This window comes from Apostichopus japonicus, chromosome 4, assembly GCF_037975245.1.
Source record: "Apostichopus japonicus isolate 1M-3 chromosome 4, ASM3797524v1, whole genome shotgun sequence".
Classification (NCBI taxonomy): domain Eukaryota; kingdom Metazoa; phylum Echinodermata; class Holothuroidea; order Aspidochirotida; family Stichopodidae; genus Apostichopus; species Apostichopus japonicus.
The window spans coordinates 2,611,345-2,624,556 of record NC_092564.1 but is presented as its reverse complement, the minus strand read 5'-3'; positions in this window follow the sequence as shown (position 1 = coordinate 2,624,556).

The following is a 13,212-nucleotide window of genomic DNA, read 5'->3' as shown; positions in this document are numbered from 1 at the left end:
TCGCTCACCGTCAGCATTAGGCTGCTTCTATGACCAGCCGAAGAAGGGTAGGCCTATACTACACGGCTGTGCGGCATCACTGTTAGCTGTGCATTTAACATGTTAATTGTACGCTATAGATTGAAAGAATTACATTATGATACACATGGACCTATAAAGTTGTATATTAACATGTGTGACAATTTTCGATAAAGGGGAACCATGTCATTTTGGCATTTAAAGTTACAAGAGTTCTGTTGTAGCATTCATTGTATGCTAACATAAACCACCACGTCAAGTACAGCATCGGCGTATACATCAACATTAAATTCGTTAAAGTACAATACCACAAGTAGCACCTTACTATGAGCCTATCACACGAGCAGAGCACAAACCAGTATCAAAGGGTGTGAAGACTCGCGCAAAAAGAAACGTCTAATGCCGGTAATTTGACCTAGTTTCGAATGAGGTGTAACAGAAGTGTTAAACACCACCATCGATCCCAGAAAATACACACACAGCTTGCTACCGTCGGTAATTAGACACTAGTGTACAGTCAGTACATACAGCTGCGGTCAATACCGACAGCACAGTGTACAAACGATACAGCAATGGACATCTCAGGTCCAGCTAAAGATAACAATTAAGGTATCACGTTTCATTACTGTCCGCATTTTGTAGCGACACGAACAAAACGTCACTTGCAAGCAACATAAAGTTAACTTTTTCAGTTGGCCGCACGCGGTTTGGGGCGAGTCTTCAATGTCTTTAACTTTCAAACGAAGTAAGCTACAGAGACTATGCCATATGCAAAGGGTGCTTTTACATTAGATCCGGATCAGATCTCGACGTCAGGATCTGATCCTGACATCGAGATCACGGCTGTAGTGTAAACGCAGTTCAGTTCCGGATCTGATCCTCCTATTTTGATGCTGGTAGAGGCCAGGGTCTGATCCGGACGTCGAGATCAATTTTGCAATGTAAACATTCCCGCATCAACAGTGACCCGAGATATCCGGTGACCTCATTACGTCACATGCATTCTCCCGTGAAATTCCAGTCATGTATTAATATGCATGTGCTAATTCTTACGTAGATTGAGTGCGTGTGTGCCGTGCATACCATAATTTTGTCGCCCTAAGGCTATACACCGTGACAACGAAAGTTTTGGAGTATTTGTACTAAGCGATCTGCGCATGACATCATTCCAATCCGATTTTGTTACCAACATCCGGTGAATAGCGGGGGAGGATCAGAGTGTAAATGCGTCCGGATCAATGCATAAGTTTACCCCATAGAGAGATGATCATCTGATAAAATCAGGGGATCTGATCTTGATCTAGTGTAAAAGCACCCAAAATTGCAAACACAAGTACTTCTCTTCCTTGGTTCGGGGAATCTTAAATAAAACAGATCAAGGCCTTGGAAAAGATGAGAATTCCTCTTAGCAAAACCGCAGATCCGGATGAGTGAACTACCAGCCGTGTACGTTTATGCATGGTTGTCCTAGAGCAGGGGTTCCCTATAACTGGGTTACATGAACCCCCAGGGGTGCGTAAGTCCATCCCAGGGGGTTCATGAGACGTTTCTGAAAGTTTAAACTAGAGTACTTTTTGTTGAGCTATAATATCTGATATGTCATATATAATTTAGTAATGAATGTACAAAGGTCGTACTCTCTAATAACGCGATGAAGGGCAATATTTTATGACCTTCAACGCCAACCAAACTATGGGCGTTTGTGATGTCACGATGTTATGTATATGACAAGAGCTTGTTTTATCGGGTAAACAACAAACACTGAAATTGTATATGTGTCTTACGTAAGAATAAAGGAGACTGTTCGTGCAACACTATACGAGACAGGGTAGTGTAATGCTATAGCATTGTATGGGTAGTCAAATGCAGGACTTGGATGGATGCCGGAAAACGAAACACATACCAGGGACGTACGTGAATCTAGGGATAAGGGATTATATATATATATATATATATATATATATATATATATATATATATATATATATATATATATATATATATATATATATATATATATTGTTTGTTGTTTGTTGTTACCAAATGAAAGTTTGTTGAACAACAAAAGTTTGTTGTTACCAAATGAAAAATGATCATAACAATGAAACCATTTTGATTGTTAATAAAGACCTACAATATTATTTTGATATGAATGTTTATTTGGAACTAATAAGTTACTACAACTCAGTTGACCAATGCACAACCGGTTAGCTCGATTCGGTTCATGTGGACATCCCATGTGTCTAGCGAGGACGTCATCATAAGAAGAAAGAATAAACCTATAGCTCTCTACTCGTTAGTATTGTATGTGCATGAAAATACGTATGGCAATGATATAGGCATATATTGGACAGAGGGTCAACGGTGGCGTGAGAGGAATGGTTCAGTCAGAAGGCTTGCTTTACTGTCTACAAGCTATGTAACAATTTTAGTTTCACAAATTCACATAAACGTATTTAGGGCCCCTTGAATGATCACAAAAATGGTGCCAATCCGCGTGAACTGCGACGACTACAAGGATAGCATAGCATGTGATTCCATGCAAACTAGTACCATTGTAACATTTGGTTGTGGCATTCTTTTCAAGGTATCAGATCTAAACTTTACGCACGAAAGATTTTTTTCCAAAGCCTTATTTGATGTTACGAATCACTGAACTTAAAATTCTACTATAGTGTGAGAGTCGTGTGCCCGGGTCCGGTGAAAATTAGACTGTACAAACAGGATACAGTATATATATCCCGTGGGGGCTGGACGTTTTCTGGATTTTCCAACTCACTACGATTTCAATTATAATATTCATTTGCCTTTGTCGTTTACCTCCATTTCATTAACAAAGTCTGTTCAAAATATCGCTTTCGAGATCCGGCTTTAGGAATCACAAATGATTTCGAGTCGGTTAGCATCGTGTTTGATCTACAGAGTAAGGCACAATATGTCACAAAAACAGAACTATAGTGTGACAAACGCCTACAGTGGAATTACGACCTTCCTTACCGGTTTCGAACCTCTGGACATACAATCAGCGTCCATAGACTAGTGGTTAGGGTGTCCGTATATACAGCGGGAGGCCCGGGTTCGAATCCCAAATAGAGTGTCGGCATGGCAGTGAAGTCATTGCGACTTACTGATTTCTGCTGGATTTAGCAGAAGTTTTATATACATATATACACATATATATATATATATATATATATATATATATATATACATATATATATATATATATATATATATATATTACAGCATATGCAAAATATATATATATATATATATATATATATATATATATATATATTTTGCATATGCTGTAATACTCTATTATGATAAAAAACAATATATATTGTAAGTTGCTGTTTCCATAGATATAAACACCAATACATAATGGAAATAACGAGTTAACCGTGCAGCTTTTTCCTTAGCTGGAGAAAAATAAAGAGTATAAAAGGACGAAAATATAAAAGAAGCAACAAAGAAATTTGGTACTTACATACCGTGAACACAAACACGTGACGTCATTGTCTATACGAAAATATATATATCATGTGGAATAGGACGGTGGCAATTTTTAGTCACCTCCCACCCCGCTCTCCATTACTACCCTCCCCCCCCCCCCTCCCTTCTTGTCAACCGCCTTTGTTACACCCTTAACCGTAAGTCCATTACCTTCAATGTTTGTTTACCTTTATCATAGTATTTCTGTCTCGTGATCAGTGGGTCAGTCGGAAACCCTCGTCCATTTCCTTTGGCATGAACATTTTCGTCATTCATAAAAGCAACAAGTCTTCACGATTTCTCTTTTATAGGTAAATTGTACAAAGGAAAACTGAGTGGGAAATGGTACACTATACCTGGAATGAGCATAGAATGATTCGAGCGCATCCCATTTTTGGTTTCGATGATAATCGTAACCTTTTTAATTGTTTTTGACACTGCAATGTAGGCATATAGCTGCTTATTTACGATTCTGCGACATGTTTTACTGTGTTCATTATTTACTTTTGGTGGAAAAAGATTAAATTTCGTACTGCACAGAAACATAATTTTCCAATGTGCAATTACGTAGTACCATGTATCTGGCTAAGTGCCGAACCTATGTTCACAGAAAGTATTGATGTTGTGAAGTATACTATGGAGGCTTGAACAGGAATTAGTGGGGAGTGAATTTTGCGGTTTTGGGAGTATATTTTTAGTCACGGTCCCCAAATAGCGAGTACTGTTAAACATATTTGTCGAGGCAACATGAGAAGAAGCCTGTTGTCTTTGGTAGAGATCAATATGTTTGTTGAATACAAGTAAAGTTTCCATCTCGGTCATCAACAGCCAACGGTGAGTATTTTTTTGTCATATCTCAGTGCTTTTTGCTGTATTACTTGGATTGAAGTATGTTGTTCATCCTGGCTATACGCTACAGCCTAGTGTGTCACATTCATGTAAGATTAGTCTATTCATGTAGCATCATCGAAACCGCACTGCAGTTTTGCTGTCTGGTTCGATACAACCGTGCATGACAGGTTAAAGCAGAAGCATGTTAGTCATACCAAATCTCCATCTCTCCCGACAATATAGTCTCTGACAGAACTTCTGTCCGTCATTACATCAGTCAGTCAGTTTGTGTGTATGTTTCTATATCTCGTCCTCATCCAGTAGGTCTATATGTCTGTTTGTGTATCTCGGTCTGTCCGTCAAACCGTGACAAGATCATTCTGTATAACATTGCAACAAAATCTGACATTGATTTCTTCTTAACAGTTTTGTACATTGTGAAGAATAAAGTACGACAACATTACTTGGCAAAAACACCCTCGTGAATCACGAAGACAAGCGTTTTGTACCATTGATACCTGATATAATCGACTTTGACTGCAATTAATTCTGACCAGACATCGGATCACGCAAGTGGACATGAACAAAATGGATGAAATTTCCCCCTCAGATAAGAAAACTATATAGATCAAAGCCATATTAATCAGCATGACATGTGTCAGTTGTACCCCGGTTGAAAAAATACCACACGATTCCCAAGTGGTTATATTCGTGCGTTTTTGTATTTTTAATTTGACATAGTTAGGATTCTAAACACTCTTTGCATACATTGTTACACCTTAACTATGTGTGTTGATTGGCTCCCCCGAGGGGTGTTGGCCTATATGAACATTGAAGGCAGAGACTCTACGTCCTGGGAATTAAAATCGTTGACATCTATATCTTTTGTTTCAAAGAAAATACAGATAACTTGGAAACAAAGGCAACTTTTGAATGCGGTTATGCTTTGCAGATTTACTTTCGTTTTATAATTCCGAAGTTTTGAAATTTACAATAAACGGCGTCCCATGCACGGATAATAACGGAATTCGTGACACTAGGAATTGACTAGATAACACTCAATTATACTGTTTGTCGTTTGTTGAAACCGAGAAAGCTCTTATAAAATACTTTTATTGAAGGAGGTCACCCCTGCTCTTAGTTAAAAGGGTCGACCCGTCCCCCAACTCCCCACCACTACCAAGGATTCGTAGGTTGAGTGTAAGATCGCAGAAAGATGACACCAGTATAGTACAAATAACTACAACAATCACAGTGTCACAGACCAGGCACGTGTGTGTTCTTGATACACAGCAGCAGGTAAAATGAAAGTAACGTGCTATCAAATTGTCGAATTTATTATTTCAGTTAGCACCTGGGATAGTATAAATGACGCAAACTGGCTGCAGTATAGTACAGTATATACAAAGCCCCTGAAAGACTGGAAAAAGAAACACATAACATTAGTTGAGTTGCCATTGGTTACGCAGTATTAACCCCGTCCATGAAAATTCTTCATTTGAGAAATCCACACTTCTAGAGGGTAACAGGTTATTAGCATTGCTCACAAAGATGTTATAGCAATAACATTGCTGGAGATTTTCAAAAGGTGAAATCATATTTCTTAAAATTATTCCCAGACATGTATGGTTGATTCGACGTTCAAAAATAAGGTATGCTATACCCCAATGCTATCCATCCGGGCAGTATATATAGTTTGTCTTGACTAAAATTACCCTTTAAATATCACACGCTTATGGCAAGCCATGTGGGACAAACACTGCATAATACATCCGCGTATTAATTGGAATTTATACGCGTATTAATTAGAATATATACGCGTATATATTATTAGCCAATCATATTGCTTAAATATATCCGCGTATTTATTCGAATATATACACGTATTAATTCGAATATATACACATATTAAATAAAATAAATATGGGGATTAAATCCAATATATACACGGATTAATTAGAATGTGCACGAAAAAACATTTCCGCACTTGCTTTGTACATATACCAACGATAAATGTTTTGGCGGGCTCGCGAGATCGCTTCAAAAAGCGAAACTTTATACATGTACAACACATGTATATTTGAATTAATACGCGTATATATTCGAATTAATACGCGGATATATTATGCGGTGTTTGTCCCACATGGCTTGCCATACACGCTCGACTATGAAAGTGACTGGACTGCTTAGTCTAGCACACGTACATTACGTCACCTCATCAACAACAATGCAAAATATCAATAGAAAAACGCATGCATATATATTTATGACCTCCAATAAGATGTTTGTAATGGATTAAAAGTTATCAAGGACACCATATGGTGTTGGGTGTCCTCCGTGGATGATATGACGTTAAAAGAAACAGTTTGATTGCGTCAGTTATTAGAGCTTATACAACAACGTATAAACTTCAAACTGAACAGCGGTCATTATCGTAAGTATCAAGCAGGAGATTTCCAACCTATTTAGCGTATAATGTTACATCGTTGCCATGGAAACAAGAATATAGCTACACGAAACATTATACCTCGATTGTGTTTTGTTTTTACATCATAAAAATGGGCCTATAAAGTTACCCTTTAAGAAAACGATCTGAAGGGTGATGGAAGAAAGAGAAAGGAATAACCAACTGTGACACTTCTAAAATATTTGCAACAGAGAAAGTACAAAAGTGTCAGTGAAGTTCACAAGCAAGGGTAACTTGAACTATAGTCTCGTGTCCTTTACTGACTAATACATTGAGTCATGAATGGAAGTAAAGGTGCGGGTAGCGTGTTAACATGAGAAACTTCTAAGTAAGGCGTTCACTTCAAGATAAATGTTCGGATACTTTGAAATGGGTGTTCTGTATTTCGTGACGCTGAGCTCATATATGCCCTGGAAAATCCAGAACCGTCAAAAACTTCTAGCGTCCACTGGGATGCGAACCCGGTCCTCCTGCTTTATATGCGGACACCCTAACCACTAGGCTATAGACGCTGATTGTATGTCCAATGGTTCGAAACCAGGAAGGAAGGTCGTAATTCCACTGTAGGGATTTGTCACCTGTATCGAACAATACTCGTCCTGTTTTGGTGATATATTTTGCCTGACTCTAGCGATCAATCATGCATGATGCTAACCAACTCGAAATCATTTGTGATTCCTAACGCCGGATCTCGAAAGGGATACTTTTAACAGACACTGTTAAATGAAATGGAAATAAACGACAAAGGCAAATAAATATATGTATATGTATGTATCTACGCATTTATATATATGTATCTATGCATGTATGTATGCATTCATATATATATATATATATATATATATATATATATACATATATATATATATATTTATTTATATATATGTATATATATACATATACATACATACAAACATATGTGTGTGTGTGTTGCTAATCCCCCGTACCTACACGGTGTACGTTAATAATGTAAAGCAGCCTCTGTCAGGTAAACATAACTTATGGTATTCATGAATTGGAGAGAATATGTAGTTCAATGAAACACATGTTGTAAAAGAGGTTCACTCGGGACAGTCAAGTACATTACAGGCCTACAGGAACTGTTCATTTTGTAGGGGGGGGGGGGGGCACACATGGGTCCTTTTCGTATTTTTGTCACAAGAATACTTTCTAAAGTAAAGTGGAAAACATAAACGTTTGTAAGATTAAAGGAGAAGAAAACCCATCAATCACAATTGCATTAAAGGATAAAGAAATGTTGATGAACAATTCGAAAAAGCTAAAGAAATTCGTGTGTTTTGGGAGATAACATGGGTGCAAAACGGCGTATCAATGGCCTGCCGTCTTCCTTTTTAAATATCATGAACGATAAGTAAGCACTTGATATTGAAAATATTGTTAATATCACGTCATATTGAAGTTTTCAATATTATATATTTGAGTCAGCATTGGCAAAACCCAGGTACATGAAACACAGGAAAATAACAATCCATTTCAAGGGCCTTTGTTATGCAATGTGTAGACTTGCTCAAGATTACAGTCTTGTAATGCAACTATTCATGGTACCCAGTGGCGTGCACAGGATTTCAAAGCTGGGTGCATGTTATTGCTTATGTAGCGCGGGACAAATTCAAAATTTGCCCGACTGATTAAGGTATGGGGCTGAACTCTTGTGGAAGGGCCAAATGTGAATGAAGTGGTGCTGTATTGTGGTCATTGAAGCCGTCTCCTATGCAGGAGGGTTGGGGTCCTCCCTCGAAAAAATAAATAAAATAAATGTCAAATGATGCGTTCGGATGATTTTATTTTATTTTCACAACATAATACAATAGACAAGTACAAGACACATGGTGTAGGGATAACACAGCAACGTCTGTCCAGCAGCCTACTTGTTTCCACTGTGGACTCTGAAAGCTAGGCTATAAATTAGGTCTATATATAAGTAGCCCAAACACAAGGTTTTGTAAGTAGTCGTCCAGTTCTTCCCGGACTGAATGCAACCCCCCCCCCCTTCCCAATCCGAATGAACCATTTTCCCTGGACTGACGATCATAGGTGAAGGCCATGCCCCCCCCCCCCCCTCCCACTGAGTCGAGTTCACAAGGGCATCAACAGTACAGCCTCCTTATCATGGTTTTAACTTGGTTCCATCCCGACGGAACCATGTCACGTTACAGCATTGCATACCGATCAGTCAATATCTAGGCTGTGCCGTGCCTAAAGCCACGGTCAGTTATTCCTAGTCCAACACCAGTAATTTTGCGTCCCACGCTATTTATGTATTTTGTTTACGTTTTCATGTGCATTCGTTTAACGTTTAAGCCTTATTTCAATACGTTCCCGGTGTGGGTTTAGTCCGGGGCAACGTTCCATACCAGATCTGCGTTCATGTATGTTATATTTCCATTACTTTGGTCAAGCACGATCTCATTAGAAAACTAAAATCCCCCCCCCCCCCCCCACACACACACAAATATACCAAATATAAGGTAGTATATAGCTTTAACGATAGAGTTCCCTGCTTTGACGAATCCAGTTATAATGCATCACAAGTTGGTTAAATTTGCTGAAGATCCAGTGGTATTCCAAGGGGGTCGGAAGGGGGGGGGGACGCTCATTTTTTGTTTGATTCAGTATGTATTAGCACAATCTTGACCAAATTTGTATAGTCTAAACCCAAGAATGCACCATTTGACGTTTTTAATTCAGGGCATGTGTGGGAGTCGGCTTCAGTTACCCCAATGTCACACGCTTCCCTTATAAATTCCGAGATCCGCATCTAGCCCATTTATGTTTCTTGCACACCGTACCGACATTAGGCTGGGCGCATCGAATCAAGACCCCCCCCCACCCCCTCACGTATTTGGAACGCCTTTGCACGCAAGTTACTGTATGTAGGTGCGGTGGTCGAATACGTGATGTATCTGAGAATCTTCGTAATCCAGCGGATTTGCTAAACTTCCAGTGATCAAGAGGCCATTTCTCATGATAGAGCTGGTATTTGAAATGTATACGTCTTATAATGAAGGTTGTTGCTTTAAATTTTTATTTAATATATCAGTGTACATCAAGTACAATGATTTTACAATAATATCACAATACACACACAATATTATAATTAGTATATTATTATCATGGATGTAGATATGAGCTGACTATACCAAAGTCATCGGAGCACCATTTTCGAAACTGAAGTTAAAGTTAAACCACAATCTTTATTTGGGTCGATTGTTGGGAATTGGACATGGTGGAATGGTTACCGGAAATGTTGAAGCTTCATTCCTAAATGAAACTTTACTGACGTATGTCAATGATTCTTCAAAAGCCGTATTTCCCGGTGACCTAAGTTGCACCATGGAGGTAAAAACAGTCTGTTTTTACCTCCATGGTGCAACTTAACAGAGTACTGGTTAGATAAAGTTTCCCCTTCTTGCACTTACTATACCAGCATTTCCCTCGTCACCGATCTGATGCCTGGTATATGACAGGAATGAGAGGATCTGTGGTCAGAGGAAGGTCAACGGAGCTGGTCGGAGACGTACGTAACCTTACAGCGACCTTTTCTGTGAGTGGGTAGGTAGGTCGGTCGGTGGTGGCGATGGACGAAGATATTTTCCGAATACTCAATCCTAACTGATATCCTCTTTCTCTTTCAAAATTATAAGATAACTTTGAAGGAAACTTTTGGAATGGACTGAGTTTAAGGGTCCTTTTAAAAAAAAAACTTGGTTTAACTCAAAACAAAATTCCAAGTGCAAATGATGACACTAAGTCACACATTCCTAGATTTCTTCACCGAATCAATGGTTTATAAGAACGAGTAGTTGATGCCTTCGATCCACAACATTTCTCCGCCCAGTCTATTTTCATGGTATATCTAAAACACATTCGTAAGAGTAAATTGGAGAGATAAACTTAAATGTACAACTTTTACTTCAAATGAAACTTGACTATGTATGGCTAATGACTTGAAGGTCTACGGACACATATGAACAACGTTGTCCTAATCACTCTAATAGGCATTAGAAATAATGTTTGTGGGCTGTAATTAAGGGCGAAAATAAGGATTGTGATGAGCGCAACACTCCACGTCATAGTTTACACATATTTAATTAGTTTCCCAGATTTATCAAAATTTCAAATGAATTTATTTTGGAAACGAAAAGAGCTTTTCGAAAATTTCAATTAAAAGGTTTACAAAAATTGAAATTTAACCTCTAAGTGTTAGGTAAAGTGAGGTACTGATGTGGGACACTTAAAGAAGTAGTTGGCCCTTATATTGTACTTAACGAAAGAGAGTGGTGGGGGAAGAGAGAGGTGGGTGGAGGGAAAGAGAGAGGTGGATGGAGGGAGAGAGGGGTGGATGGAGGCTTGGGAGAGTGGTGAGTGGAGGGAGAGAGTGGTGGGTGGAGGGAGGGAGAGAGGGGTGGGTGTAGGGAGAGAGGGGTGGGTGGAGGGAGAGAGGGGTGGGTGGAGGGAGAGAGGGGTGGGTGGAGGGAGAGAGGGGTGGGTGTAGGGAGAGAGTGGTGGATGGAGGGGATGTGGATGGGAGGAGAGGAGAGGCGTGGGTGGAGGGAGTGAGAGAGAGAGCGAATGAATGAACAATGAAAACCTTGTAACGTAACAAATGTTACTCTACGATCGACGTACATAAATCAGAAATCTTTAAGAAATGTTACGTTTTTATGTTGTTATTAAGACCATATCGTCTGAACTGCCTTCTTAGCGTTCCATGCGAAATAAATCTCCATTAGAATACATTGAAACCGTGAACATACACCATTAATTCTTTCTGTGCATGGTATTTATTAACATGTACACCTCATTCAATTTAGCTTGTCATTAAACGTTAATTATTATTTTTTCCTTGTTCCATTTTCACATGAGTTAATTAGATTTACAACATTTACTGTTAAGGAAATTGAAATTCGGACGATTCGAAACCATACCGAATTTTGGATAGGTCTGTCTTTAATCCTCATGAGGGTGATGTGCGATTTACAGTAATGGCACGGTTGACCAGCCTTGTTAGCGTTTTCGTAGCAAACAGGAAGGTATACTCAATGTAATTCACATTGCACACGGGGACCATCGTATGCAGAAAGCGAAAACACTTTGATGGGAATAGCTACCCATACATTTCTCGTTTCGGGCCCAGGGGGAAGTTAAGGGGAAATCCTGTCAATGCTCAAAATAATTGAATGTGACGTCACGGTGGACAGAGCACCTCTAATCTTCAACAGAACCACAACCTATCTAAATGGCTGGGCGAACGACTTCAATTCAAAAGCGTGATAGTTTTCTCCAAGATAAAGTGTCCATGCACAGCAAACCACGGTCCTTTCAAAGATATTATTTTATCAAATTTGACTCTTGCAAAGAAAAAATATTAAGTTTATAATAAGTCCTATAGTCAGATAGTCCGAACGTTCGTTGCGGGAGGTTTCTTTGGGGATTGGGGAAGGGGAGAGGGGCACACTCGTTTGTAACCGACACAAGTCTAGGTGGGACATCAATATTGAAACAAATGAGAACACAACATTTGACAGCATAAATTTATAAATTGTAACGGCTAAGAGAACCTTCGTTACTATCTAATTTGATAGTATAAATTATATGGTGATCATCCAATGGCTTGATCAGTTTATACTGTGAATAAGTGACAACCGTTAATCAGAATAAACTAAAGTGTGTTATAAAACCTTAACACGTGTTAGACCTGTCAGCAGATCAGTGCTACTGTGCACCCAATGTACATAGCTTAATCAGTTTACTGTGAATAAGTGACAACCGTTAATCAGAATAAACTAAAGTGTGTTATCCATAACAACTCCCTGGTTATAACACCGTAAAACATGTTAGACCTGCCAGCAGATACTGAATATGCAACCAATGTACCTGGCTTGATCAGTTTGTACTGTGAATAAGTGACAACCGTTCATCAGTATAAACTGATGTGTGTTATAACACCGTAACACATGTTAGACCCGTCAGCAGATGCTACTGTGTACCCAATGTACATGGATTGATCAGTTGCACTGTGAATAATTGACAACCGTTCATCAGTATAAACTGATGTGTGTTATAACACCGTAACACATGTTAGACCCGTCAGCAGATGCTACTGTGTACCCAATGTACATGGATTGATCAGTTGCACTGTGAATAAGTGACAACCGTTCATCAGTATAAACTGATGTGTGTTATAACACCGTAACACATGTTAGACCCGTCAGCAGATGCTACTGTGTACCCAATGTACATGGATTGATCAGTTGCACTGTGAATAATTGACAACCGTTAACCAGAATAAACTGAAGTATGTTATAACAGGTTTATAATTATTTTCGCCGGCTCTATTGATATCTATTGTCACCAGTATTCTCATCAATTTGTCAGAA